The sequence below is a fragment of the Nomascus leucogenys genome, chromosome 3 (genome assembly GCF_006542625.1).
Source record: "Nomascus leucogenys isolate Asia chromosome 3, Asia_NLE_v1, whole genome shotgun sequence".
Classification (NCBI taxonomy): Eukaryota; Metazoa; Chordata; class Mammalia; order Primates; family Hylobatidae; genus Nomascus; species Nomascus leucogenys.
This window is the reverse complement of record NC_044383.1, coordinates 90,319,308-90,331,579: the sequence shown is the minus strand read 5'-3', so window position 1 is coordinate 90,331,579 and position 12,272 is coordinate 90,319,308.

Here is a 12,272-nt window from a genome sequence, read left to right as displayed (position 1 = left end):
ATGTCATGATGACACAACTGTAAGATGTTCAACACCACAGAAACAAGGATTAAACTATATCAGTCTATATTCATTCTTAACTTATTGAATTAATGGGTTCATTATTAAAGGTTAAATGTCTGCCATCGGCGAGCTTAAGAATAATCTATTGTCAGCCCAAACCTTGGAATATAGTTTGCAAATTCTGGCCTATAAAATTTCACAAAGTTCTTAAGTTCTGTTCTAGCTTATAGTCCTGTCTTGATGCCCCAGAAGCTACAGCTACCAATAGATTGAGCTACCAGAACTCAATCTATTGCTAGAAAACTGGAAGAAGGAAGTAATGATTAGTCTGTATCTTAGTTTGCCCTCTTCCAACTTTCTTTTTACTAGCTTATGCATTGTTGTTATGCATTTTTTCATGGTCATACCATGCTTAATGTACTTAAATTGAATAAATGAAGACCAACATATAAAGAAACTGGGATAGATACATAGCTTTTTTCAAGAGAGACTGGAAAAACAACCTCTAACAAGATACCACCATTTATTAGTACTCTGAAAATGTGAATAATAGTATTTCGGTTTTCCAAAACTAAATAAATTTTCAGAGATTCTGTACTCCTGAGATCGCCAAAATAAGAATGCTTTATTTCCTAATTTTCTAGAGACCTAATAAGTGCAATGACCCAGTAATATATTTTATCTTTCAATTGTGCCATTAAAATATGATCGTTTTAAAATATTTTCCAATTATTTGCTATTTATAAAAATAAAAATTTTATATGTATTACATTTGTGTTTTGTGGCCTTGCTAAATTATTACTTTCATTAGTTACTTTGTGGATTCCCTTTTTTTTAAGATCATATCATCTAAAACTGGAAATAATTTCCCTCCTTGCCTTCCTTTCCTTCCTTCCCTCCCTCCCTCCCTCCCTCTCCCCGTTCTTTCTTTCCTTCCTTCCTTCCTTCCTTCCTTCCTTCCTTCCTTCCTTCCTTCCTTCCTTCCTTTCCTTCCTTCCTCTCTCTCTCTTTCTTTCTCTCTCTCTCCCTCTTCCTCTCTCTATTTTTTTTGCCTCATTGTAATAATTAGGGATGCTAGCGTAACATTAATTGAAATGAGAAATACCATATTTTTTCCTTATTCCTGATTTTAGGAGATAAAAACTTCGCTGTTAAGTATAATATTAGCTATAGGGTTTGTGTAGAAACACCTTATCAGATTGAAAACTTCATCAGATTGAATAAATTTCCTTTTATTTCATGATTTACTGAGAAGTTTTAATTGTGAATGAATTTTGAATTAAAATTATTATTTTGATGTGTTTAATTTTTAATGGATGTTGCATTAAAATGCTTTTCTGCATCTACTGAAATAGCTTATTTTATTCTATTAATATGGTGTGTTTAGTAGAATTCTAATACGGCTCACAAATGTCCTAGCCCCTGGTATGTACACGCCTTCTACTAATTATTCAATTAAATGCTAATGTAAGGGTGGCTGTAAAGGGATTCTGTAGATGTAATTAAGATCCCAAATCAACTGACCTTAAAACAGGGAAATTATCTGAGTGGGCCTGACCAAACCAAATAAGCCCTTTAAATCTGACATAGAAGTCAGAATGATTCAAAGGGTGATTAGGATTTGACAAAAGTTCTCAATGCTGGTGTGGAAGAGGTGGAGGTCTTGTAATAAGGAACCCAGGCAGTCCCCAGCTACTAAGGCCAGTCTATGGCTGCCAGCCAGCAAGGAAAGGGGACCTCAGTCTTAAGACTCTAAGAAATTATATTTTGCTAACAATCTTAGTAAGCTTGTAAGTGGATTTTTTTTCCCTGAACCTCCAGATGAGAACTCAGTCTGGGGAAAACCTTGATTTTTGACTTTGAAGTCCCTAACAGAAAATCCAGCTAAGCCATGTCTGGGCTGCTAACATACAGAACTGTGAGCTAATACAATTCAGTAAGTACATGGATAAATAAACTGTGATACATTAGTACAATGGAATGTTATTCAGTAATTTTTAAAGGGCCGAGCTGTGTGTGGGAAATCTCTGAACTTTTTACTAAATTTTGCTGTGAACCTAAAGCTGCTCTAAAAAATCTATTTAAAAAAATGAACTATTGACCCACCAAAAGATTTTGGGGTACACTAAGTGCATTTTGCTAAATCAAAGAAGTCAGCTGAAAAATCTTTATGTTCTGTATGATTTCAATTCTATTATATTCTGAAAACCCAAAACTATAAGACAGTAAAAAGATCATTTGTTCCAAAATTTCAGGGGGAAGGAGAAAAGATGAATAGGTGGAGCACTGTGGGTTTTTAGGACAGTGAAACTATTGTGTATGATACTATAAATGTAAACATATGATGTTATGCATATGTCAAAATCCGGAGGACTGTACAACACAAAGAATGAACTCTAATGAAAACTACGGACTTTGGGTAATAATAATGTATCAATATTGGTTCATCAGTTGTGGCACAAGTACCACACTAAAGCAAGATGTTAATAATAAGAGAAGCTCTGTGCATGTGATGGGACAGACGATATAGGGAACCCAGCACAATTTTTCTCTGAACCTAAATCTGCTCTAAAATATTAGGTCTATTTAAAAAATAATAATAAATAAATTGAAAGGTTAAAAAACTTAATACTTTAGAAGTTAATAATTTATCCCTTAAGCTAATATTTACTTTACATAAATGTAAAAACTTTGCACCTTAAAGATTCATTTACCACTTCCATCACCGCTGATAATGTAAATGCTGTGCATACTACATCTACATGCATTGTAAATCCCATATGATGATCCTATAAATTTTGTTTCAACAACACATCTTTTAAATAAGAGGAAATATATTGTTTATATTTATTCACATATCAAAATTTTCCAATGATCTGTATTAGTGTTTCAAGGACCGAATTTCGCTCTGCTCTCATTTTCAGCTAAATAACTTTTATTTTTATTTATTTATTTAGAGATGGAGTCTCTCTCTGTCGCCCAGGCTGGAGTGCAGTAGTGCGATCTTGGCTCACTGCAAGCTCTGCCTCCCGGGTTCAAGCGATTCTCCTGCCTCAGCCTCCAGAGTAGGTGGGACTACTGGTGCATACCACCACACCCAGCTAATTTTTTGTATTTTTAGTAGAGATGGGGTTTCACCGTGTTAGCCAGGATGGTCTCAATTTTCTGACCTCGTGATCCGCCTGCCCTGGCCTCCCCAAGTACTGGGATTACAGGCGTGAGCCACCGTGCCCGTCAACTTTAATTTTTTAATAGCATTTCCTACAGCATAGTATAATGGAAAATTTTCTTAATTTTTATTTATCTGAAAATACCTTTATTTCACCTTTATTCTAGAAGGATAATTTATTTGGCTAGACACAAGATTCTGGATTTCCATTTTTCTTTTTCTTTCTTTTCTTTTTTTCTTTTTACCAGCACTTTAGCGATATTTACCATGGTCTTCTGGCCTCAATACTTTTTGAGAAATCTTTATTCATTCAAATATTTGTTCCCTTAATGCTTGTGCTCTGACTATGAAAATTTTCACTTTCTCATTGGTTGTCAGTAGTTTAGTTTGGATACATCTATGTGTTGTTCTTATTTATTCTGCTTCAGATGTTCTGAGCTTATTGAATCTGTGTATGTAAGTCATTAATCAAATTTAAGAAGTGTTCAGCCATTATTTTTTAAACATTTTTTTCTGCATCATTCTCTCTCTTCTTCTGCCTCATTCTCCGTCTTCGTCTGCACCTTCAATTATATTTACATCAGACCTTTCAATATAGTGTCACAGTTATCTAAGGTTCTGTGCATGTTTTCTTCATTTTTGTTTTCTCCTACTCAGGTGGATAAACTCTATTAATCCATCGTGAATTTCACTCTGTTTCTCTGTCATCACCATTCTGTTATTCTACAATTAGGCTTGTCTGGCATTGTTATTTGTGTGTTTTGAGATGCATTTTTCAGTTCTTAATTTACTTTGGTTCCTTTTAATGTTTTCTATTTCTCCGTTAAAATGTAGTCACTTTTGATTCGTTATTAATAAGTTTCTCTTGCCTAATTTGCATGATCATAATAGCTACCCTAAAGTTCTTCCCTAAAAATTTCAATACTTGCTATTATCTTGGGCTTACCCTCTTTTGATTTTGTTTCTATTGAGAGTAGGTCAATTTTCCTGGTTCTTCATATGTTGAGTAATTTTGTATTTTGTATTGTGACGTTTTGTTGTGAGGACTCTGGATTCTTCTATAGTCCCCTGAAGATTGTTGATGTTTTTGATTTAGCAGGCAATTACATTGGATAGACTCCAATTATAAACTCTCAACTTAGGGTACATGGTAACTAAAGTCTCACTTCAGATTGCATCAAGTCCGACTGGTAAATGTGTAATTGAGGAACAGAAACACATGGATCAAATATATACCTGACTCATTTTTTTTTAGTCATTTGACTCCCCTTGTTGGCTCATTTTTTTTTCCTGAGTTTCCCTCCTCATACCTATCTCCACCACTACTCTCTGGCAGTGCTGGTTGCTACAGGCTTCTTTCCCATGTTCTTTAACCTAGAAAGATATCTAGCTAATTCCTGAGGCTGTAGCCACTCTGCACCCTCCTGCAAGTGTTGGTGCCTTCAGAGCAAAGATGAAAAGTAAAAAAAAAAATTATGCTTGACTGGTTGCTTTCTGCAAGTTTGGACTTGTTTCTGGAATCTGCCTACTTGTTCAAAATATTAATAGCATATGATAGTAGAAATTAATGATTAGTTTTATGTATTGCAGAAAATATTTAATAATGCTGATTTTTCCTAATATATTTTTATGTTTACAATATTTGACTTAGTAAAGGAAGAAAACAAAGCAGCAAAGTAATGACATATACCTTGCAAATTTGTTATAAAGCATAAATAAGATAATGCATATAAAGTGCTTAGCAGAACATTATACATAAAATAGGTTTTCAATAGATGGTGGATCCTTATCTTTGGGCTTAAGTTGATGCCAATGTTGTCATTATTTGTTCATTTTTTTCATAAATCCAAGAAAGAACATCATTGGCTCCACTGGCATTGGAATATGAAGGGGTGACTTCATATTCCCTCTCATATTAGGGAAAGCTTTTAAAATTTTAAATGTCTATTCAAGTCTTCTGGACTGATGTCCTCTTGGAAAGAAATTTGAATGGAAACAGTTCCACTGAAAAGGCTCAGCAGGCCTCTAGTTCTGGAATAGTCTTTGGACTTTCTTAGAATTCTCCATGTGAATAGAGCAAGTTTTTCATTGACTTCTTTGTGTTTCAACTGTTTTTTCTTTTTCTTTTTTTTTTTTTCAAGACGAAGTCTCCTTCTGTCACCCAGGCTCCACTGTAGTGGCGTGATCTTAGCTCATTGCAGTCTCTGCCTCCTGGATTCAAGCAATTCTCCTTCCTCAGCCTCCCCAGTAGCTGGGATTAAAAGTGCCCACCACCACGCCTGGCTAATTTTTGTATTTTTAGTGGAGACAGAGTTTAACTATGTTGGCCAGGTTGGTCTCCAACGAACTCCTGACCTCAAGTGATCTGTCTACCTCGGCCTCCCAAAGTGCTGGGATTAAAGGCATGAGCCACTGTGCCCAGCCAAGTGTTACAAAGTTTTTTACCTGTATCTTCAGCTCTGATTAATAAACATTACACACTTGGCTGTATTGTTATATACCCAAAATTCTTATGCCATTTTTAATTTGTTTTGCTTTCAGTTAGTAAAATTTGATTTGGCTACTCACCAAGGAAGCAGACTCGATTGCAAAAATTCCTATATTTCTCTGTTGCATTTAGAGCTCGGAAATATAAATCGTTTGTGGGTGTATATGTCCCCATGTGTATGCTTCTGCATGCTAGCTAACTGATACCTCTTTAAAGAACATTTGATCCATACACTCCAAGTAACTGATTTTAGCTCAATGACTTGGAATGTATAGATCAAATACTATTTGAAGTCCCAATCTGTAAAGAAAATGTCTAATTACCTGTGGGTAATGAGAAATAAAATTACACCATTGTATATTGTTCTGAGGAATACTTGCTATAAAGTTTTATCTAAATCAATGTATTTCAAACCTAATGCATTGTAATCAAAGCAGAACGTGGTTAAGATTATAGAAATACCCTTGTTTCATAAAGCCCTGAAATGGTCTTGGGACATGAAGTAGATTTGCTTCAGCAGAGGTCAGAAGCTGGCCAGGAAACATAAATTGCTAAGAGATTGTAAAAAGCACACTGGAGTTGGGCCAGATATTACCCCTTGAATTAAAAGAGTAACTTGAAAATCAGGACACTACTTTATTTTTTAACCAGTAGGTAACATTGGGATTTCAGATAGGGAGAAATATATTTTGATTAATTCTGCCCTTTCCAGAGGGAACCTGGCAGCTTTGTCCTTCACCAGCTGGAGTTTATGTAAGGCCTTATGGAACAAGTCAGGCAACAGGGAGTTACAATAATCTAATCTTCGTGGCCTGGATACTGCCTTGCGTGAGCAGCTTGCATAAGTAAAGCATTTTTCAGTTTCCTGCTATAGAGTTGAGAACACAAAGGTATTCTACTGGTTTCCCTTGTGTGACTAGACTTCTCTGAGAAAGACAAGATCCTCATTTCCTTTATCTGACTAACTGATTTGAATATTCTGGGTAGAGAGAAAAGCAATAGAAGCTATTAAGATTAATGATATCTCTCTAATTATGCAATAAACCAGCTATGACCTTCTAAATTTAGGAGCGTTAAGGTTAGCAGTTTTCCACTGAGTTTGATTCATCCTGATTGGCACAATTTATAACAAAATGTAAATAACCAGGTTCATGCTGGTTATTTGGGATTTTGCCTTAATTATTGTAATTTTTGTGCATCTGCCTTGCTTAGCGTCTTTGCTTAGCTAACAATTTAGTTATTATTTATGTCTAGTGTTGGTTACCCTCTGGGAATAACACATAAATATACAGGTTGTGGCCGGGCGCGGTGGCTCACGCTTGTAATCCCAGCACTTTGGGAGGCCGAGGCGGGTGGATCACGAGGTCAGGAGATCGAGACCACGGTGAAACCCCGTCTCTACTAAAAATACAAAAAAAAATTAGCCAGGCGTGGTGGCGGGCGCCTGTAGTCCCAGCTACTCGGAGAGGCTGAGGCAGGAGAATGGCGTGAACCCGGGAGGCGGAACTTGCAGTGAGCCGAGATTGCGCCACTGCACTCCAGCCTGAGCGACAGAGCAAGACTCCGCCTCAAAAAAAAAAAAAAAAAAAAAAATATACAGGTTGTTTCATCTGGGATAGCCTTTAGAGTTGGGTCAATACTAAGCTTACTTCCATTCCCCATCCTTACCTCATGGACGGTTTCCAGAACAGTAGCTATCATGGTGTACCTTATCCAAAATATTTATTGATCAGATGAAAATGTTCTTATAGAGGAGAAATATTTTTGTTGCATGGTGCATACTATGTAACAAAAATATATGAACACTTAACTCTAACTTTTGACATGGATCTTTTGCTCCCCTGAAGATATAAGATGACTTTCTGACAAGTATACTCTTTGGAAATATTTCATACCAAAATGCAGTAACACATTAAGGAGCAATGGTATATAAAGTCACTTTGATTAGAATACATTTGCTTTTTGCCCTTTTCTAGGAGAAGGACTCATTTTTTCCCATTCTCTATTTAGGGCTTATTCTAGTTATTCTATTTAATCTGTTATAAATGTGGATAATATTGACATATATGGTTTTATACCATTATATTCAATCGAGTAGTTTGTATTTACCATGTAGACATTTTCTCTTGAAAAGGAAAAAATAAATCACGCTCTTTGCTTTGGATTTTAAACATCACTTTCCTATACGGTAATAAGATATATTTGGGTTCAGCTAATGAGACAGTGTTCTATTTTTGTTATACCTGTATAACATAATAAGAAAACACCGAGATGCTAGATGATCTCAAGTTCTAATTCAAAAGAATATTTTCCTCTTTCTAATGCCTTTACTCCCTGGGTTCACCACTACTTTGATTATCTTTATCTGAAAAACACTTGATTCACAAGTGTTTATTTTTGTTCCTCGGTTAATGTTGTAGAATTAGAAGCTTTTAAAATAAAGTGATGGCATGAAGACAGGGGACTCAGGAGTACCTTGATTACGCTTTCTGGAGGAACATCTTCTCCTCTCACACTTCTCATGGGAAAGATATAAACTGGGAGCAAGTAGCAATTTATTGTTAACTGGGGTTATGATCTGAATCAGTTCTGAATTTCAGAATTTGCCGTGACAAAGAACTAACCACCAGCAAACAAAAACAAAACACCTGCACGGGGAAAATTGTACGAAAGAAATGATAGCAAGATGCCTTAGCAACTCCAGGCAACTTTACTACCTTTATACTACCTTACGGCTTGCTTCCAGATCCCAGCTATGACCACCTCAACTTCTGTTCAACTACTTGCTCCCATGGGCCACACTCCAGCTCCTCTGTTCAAGTGAAATGACTTCTCCACCAAAGTAGTGCATTCACAGAACTGCTCTCTGAAGACAACCTCCTCTAGTTTCCATGGTTTCCCTGTTTCACTCTGTACACTTGGCTTTCAATATCAATCTTCCGGTGCTTAAATCTTCCCTTTTCTCCTGACTTTAGCTGTCTTCTATCTTCATTTTCTTCTTTCAGATCCAATACCACCATCTATCACTTCAAACCTTTGGCGATTATCTTCAGCTTCCTCAAACTTTCTCATATCCAATGATGTGACTTTCTCATGTAAACAATTTTATGACTCTTTTTGCCTTAAGATGAGGTTTCAACCCCTATACAGGTTTCAGAAGGCCCTTCTGATCTGGTCCTTTCTACTTCCCTCCTCTTCTCTTAATATTCCCTTTGTCACACAAACTCTTCCAGCCAAAATGACCCCATTTTATCCCCATATCATCTATCGTGTCCTTCCCAGGAGGTAAGAACCTCTCAGCTTTTTTTTGTTTGTTTTTTGAGATGGAGTCTTGCTCTGTCACCCAGGCTGGAGTGCAGTGGCGCGATCTCGGCTCACTGCAAGCTCCGTCTCCCGGGTTCACGCCATTCTCCTGCCTCAGCCTCCTGAGTAGCTGGGACTACAGGCGCCCGCCACCACACCTGGCTAATTTTTTTGTATTTTTAGTAGAGACAGGGTTTCACCGTGTTAGCCAGGATGGTCTCGATCTCCTGAACTCGTGATCCGCCAGCCTCAGCCTCCCAAAGTGCTGGGATTATAGACATGAGCCACCGCGCCTGGCTTGAACCTCTTGGCTTTTATGAAAGTTCTTCCTCTGCCAACATTATTGTTGGTTTCTGTCCTTCCCTCATGTATCTAACTTCTACATACCACCTGTTCAGTTCTAGGAGGCATTTCCTGACTTCCACCTCTCCAGTACAGTTAGGTGCTTTCCTACAGTACCTATTATTTATCTTATACTGGTATTTAGTAAGCTACATTGTAATTGACTCTTACATTGACTGTCTCCCTCAATAACAGTAAACACTGTGCTACATCACTGTGTTCTCTGAGCTTAGCACCATGGCCTACACATAGTGGGCACCCAATAAATATTGTTGAATATATCAATAAATTTCAGATCTCAACAGGTTATGTAACTGGTCCAACATCATTCTTCTATACTGGACTGACACACATTTTTTAAATTTAGTCCTCAAGTCAACCCTCGGAAACCATTATTATTCTTTGGTTATAGCTGATGCAAACAGACATTTTCAAAAACCAACTAAATTACACAGTGTTCTAACTCCAGTTCTTCTGAATACCAAAGTACAATCTTAGATTCCATAACATTTTATATTAATTGTATTAGATAAAAATCAAATTTCTCCATAATTAAAAGAAATACAACATGAAGAAGATAAACTATTTATTCATGGGGATATAAGGATTTTTTGCCCTCTGTATAAAACAGAAAGATGAAAATGCAGTGTTTCCTTTTTATAATGCTACTTTGAGGAAATCACATGATACAATTAATCTGAAACAGCGGAAGAGCATGAGGCCTGTACTGACACTCCTAGGAGACTTACCAAACTTGTTTGGTACTTTCAAGGTCAGAAAATATGACTTATTTTGCGTTTGCCTCCTACATAGAAGAGACAGTTTGCTTCATTAATTTTAATGAAGGGGAAATGAGCATAAATGCCACAGATTAACAATAGTCTGTAAATTTAGATGAACAGTGTATTTACTATACAATATAATTTCCATAGATTTTTATTTTTCCACTTGCCTTAAATATGTTGAGGAAGTACGTGACTACTTTTCCTTATGAAAACTTTAGCGGTAACATTTCAGTAATTACAGGTACTGGGCCTGTTAAACGACTCTAGGAAAGTCAAGCCTTTCCCTTTATGTTTGTAGTATTTTGAGACCTAAGTGTTCCAAGTAAAATAATTTCAACTAACAAAAGCCTGTATTTCTATTAGATTTTTACAAGATATTTTCCATATATATATATTTCCCTATATATAGACAAATATATATATTTTTATTTATCATATATTATACGTATTTATATATTATTTACATATTTATTCATACATATATGCTCATATTTATATATTATTTATATATATATATATTCTTACATATGTATTTATTTTACCCACTACCTTGCATTATAGCTATGCTTCCAAACAGATACATATAAGTCTAGTCACAGGAATGAATTGCTTAAGTTCAGGTAGAAGTTTCTGCAGTTGGTGAAAAATATTGGTACCTAAGCCATTTGCAGAAATTTTCAGTGCTTTATCAAAGTGTTATGCAATAACAACTATATCTTTGTCTTCCTCTATGTCTATATCTGTATCTACATTTGTATGTATACCATCTATCTCTCTATCTCTGTTTGTTTCTATCGACATCTTTATCCTGCTAAGAGTGGCAGATCTGCTAAAAGCATGCCTTCATATGGGGGAATGTGACCTTGTTTGTTCTGATGCTACCACTATGTATTTTTTGAGCCCTCTCTTCCTCTAGACAACAATGCCTTTCTAGTCAGTGGATCTTATAAATAAATCTCCCAGTTCAACCTCCAAAATGTTTCTTGATCCATCTTTCACCTTAATCCCGCTAAACTTAGGTGAGACTTATCTTTTACCATGATTACTACAAAAGCCTTTAAACTAAAGTCCCTTCTCTGAATGGCACACGTAAATAATCACGTTCCACATTCCTCTGGGAGTTATTTTTCTAAAACATAGGTATGATGGTATTATTCCTGTCTTTTAGAACCTTTAATGCCTTCTCCTTGCCTCAGGAATGTGAAATCATCACCCTACCAGGGACTTTAACAAGTTGGCTTCAGTCCAACTATTTAGCATTAAGTGCAGCCAGCATTTCTTTAATGAGTATGCACTTTCCATGATTTGTAACTGTATTTATACAATTACCTCCACTTTAAGCCCTAGAACAAATTTAACCTCCTCAGTGATGTCTTCTTCAGTCTCTCAAAGTAGAATTCGGCATTCTCTTTTCTACTTTGTGATTGTGTTGTGTTCAAAGTTTTTTTATAATATTCATTCTGTTGTACTATGCTTGTTAGTTTGCCTATATTTTGCATCCACTTGTCCTCACAATTCGATTGCAATTTCCTTTTCATCTTTCCAATTTCTAGAACAGAGCCTATTTTTCATATACTATGTGAGGGCTGGCTGAATTGAACATAATAAAATATCATGTATTTTTGTCTAACATTTTTCTGCATTATGTATTATCTTAAAAAGAATTACAATGAAAAAATAAATCCTTTAAGAAATTATTATAACCTCTGCCTTATTTTAAAAAAGAAACAAATCATGAACCAGAAGCAATAGAGTGGCAGTAAGGGAGAGAGACGTCATAATCACATAGGGATATCAAGCAGCTTATGCACATGTGCTTGGAGAAGCTTGGGAAACAGGAGGACGCAGAAGCGGAAGCATTTGGAAGTAGGTGTATTAGGGGTGTTCTTATTATTTCAAGTAAGAGAAACTGGCTTATTTAAGGTAAATGTTATAGGTGTTACATGAAAACCAAGAGCAAGAATACACCCAGATCTCAGAAAAAATTAGTGAGAAATAAAAATAAAATCTGAAGTCTCCTAACTGACTGCACAAACCCCCTCTTGGCCAAGGGACCCCAGAGAAACCTGAAGACTGAGTTCCCAGCCTCACAGGTCGAGAGGTTAACACACCTCATCATACTCTGTCCCTTGCTCACCACCATCAGGCTTTCTTGCCTAAGGGTTAAAAACACAGTCCTTTT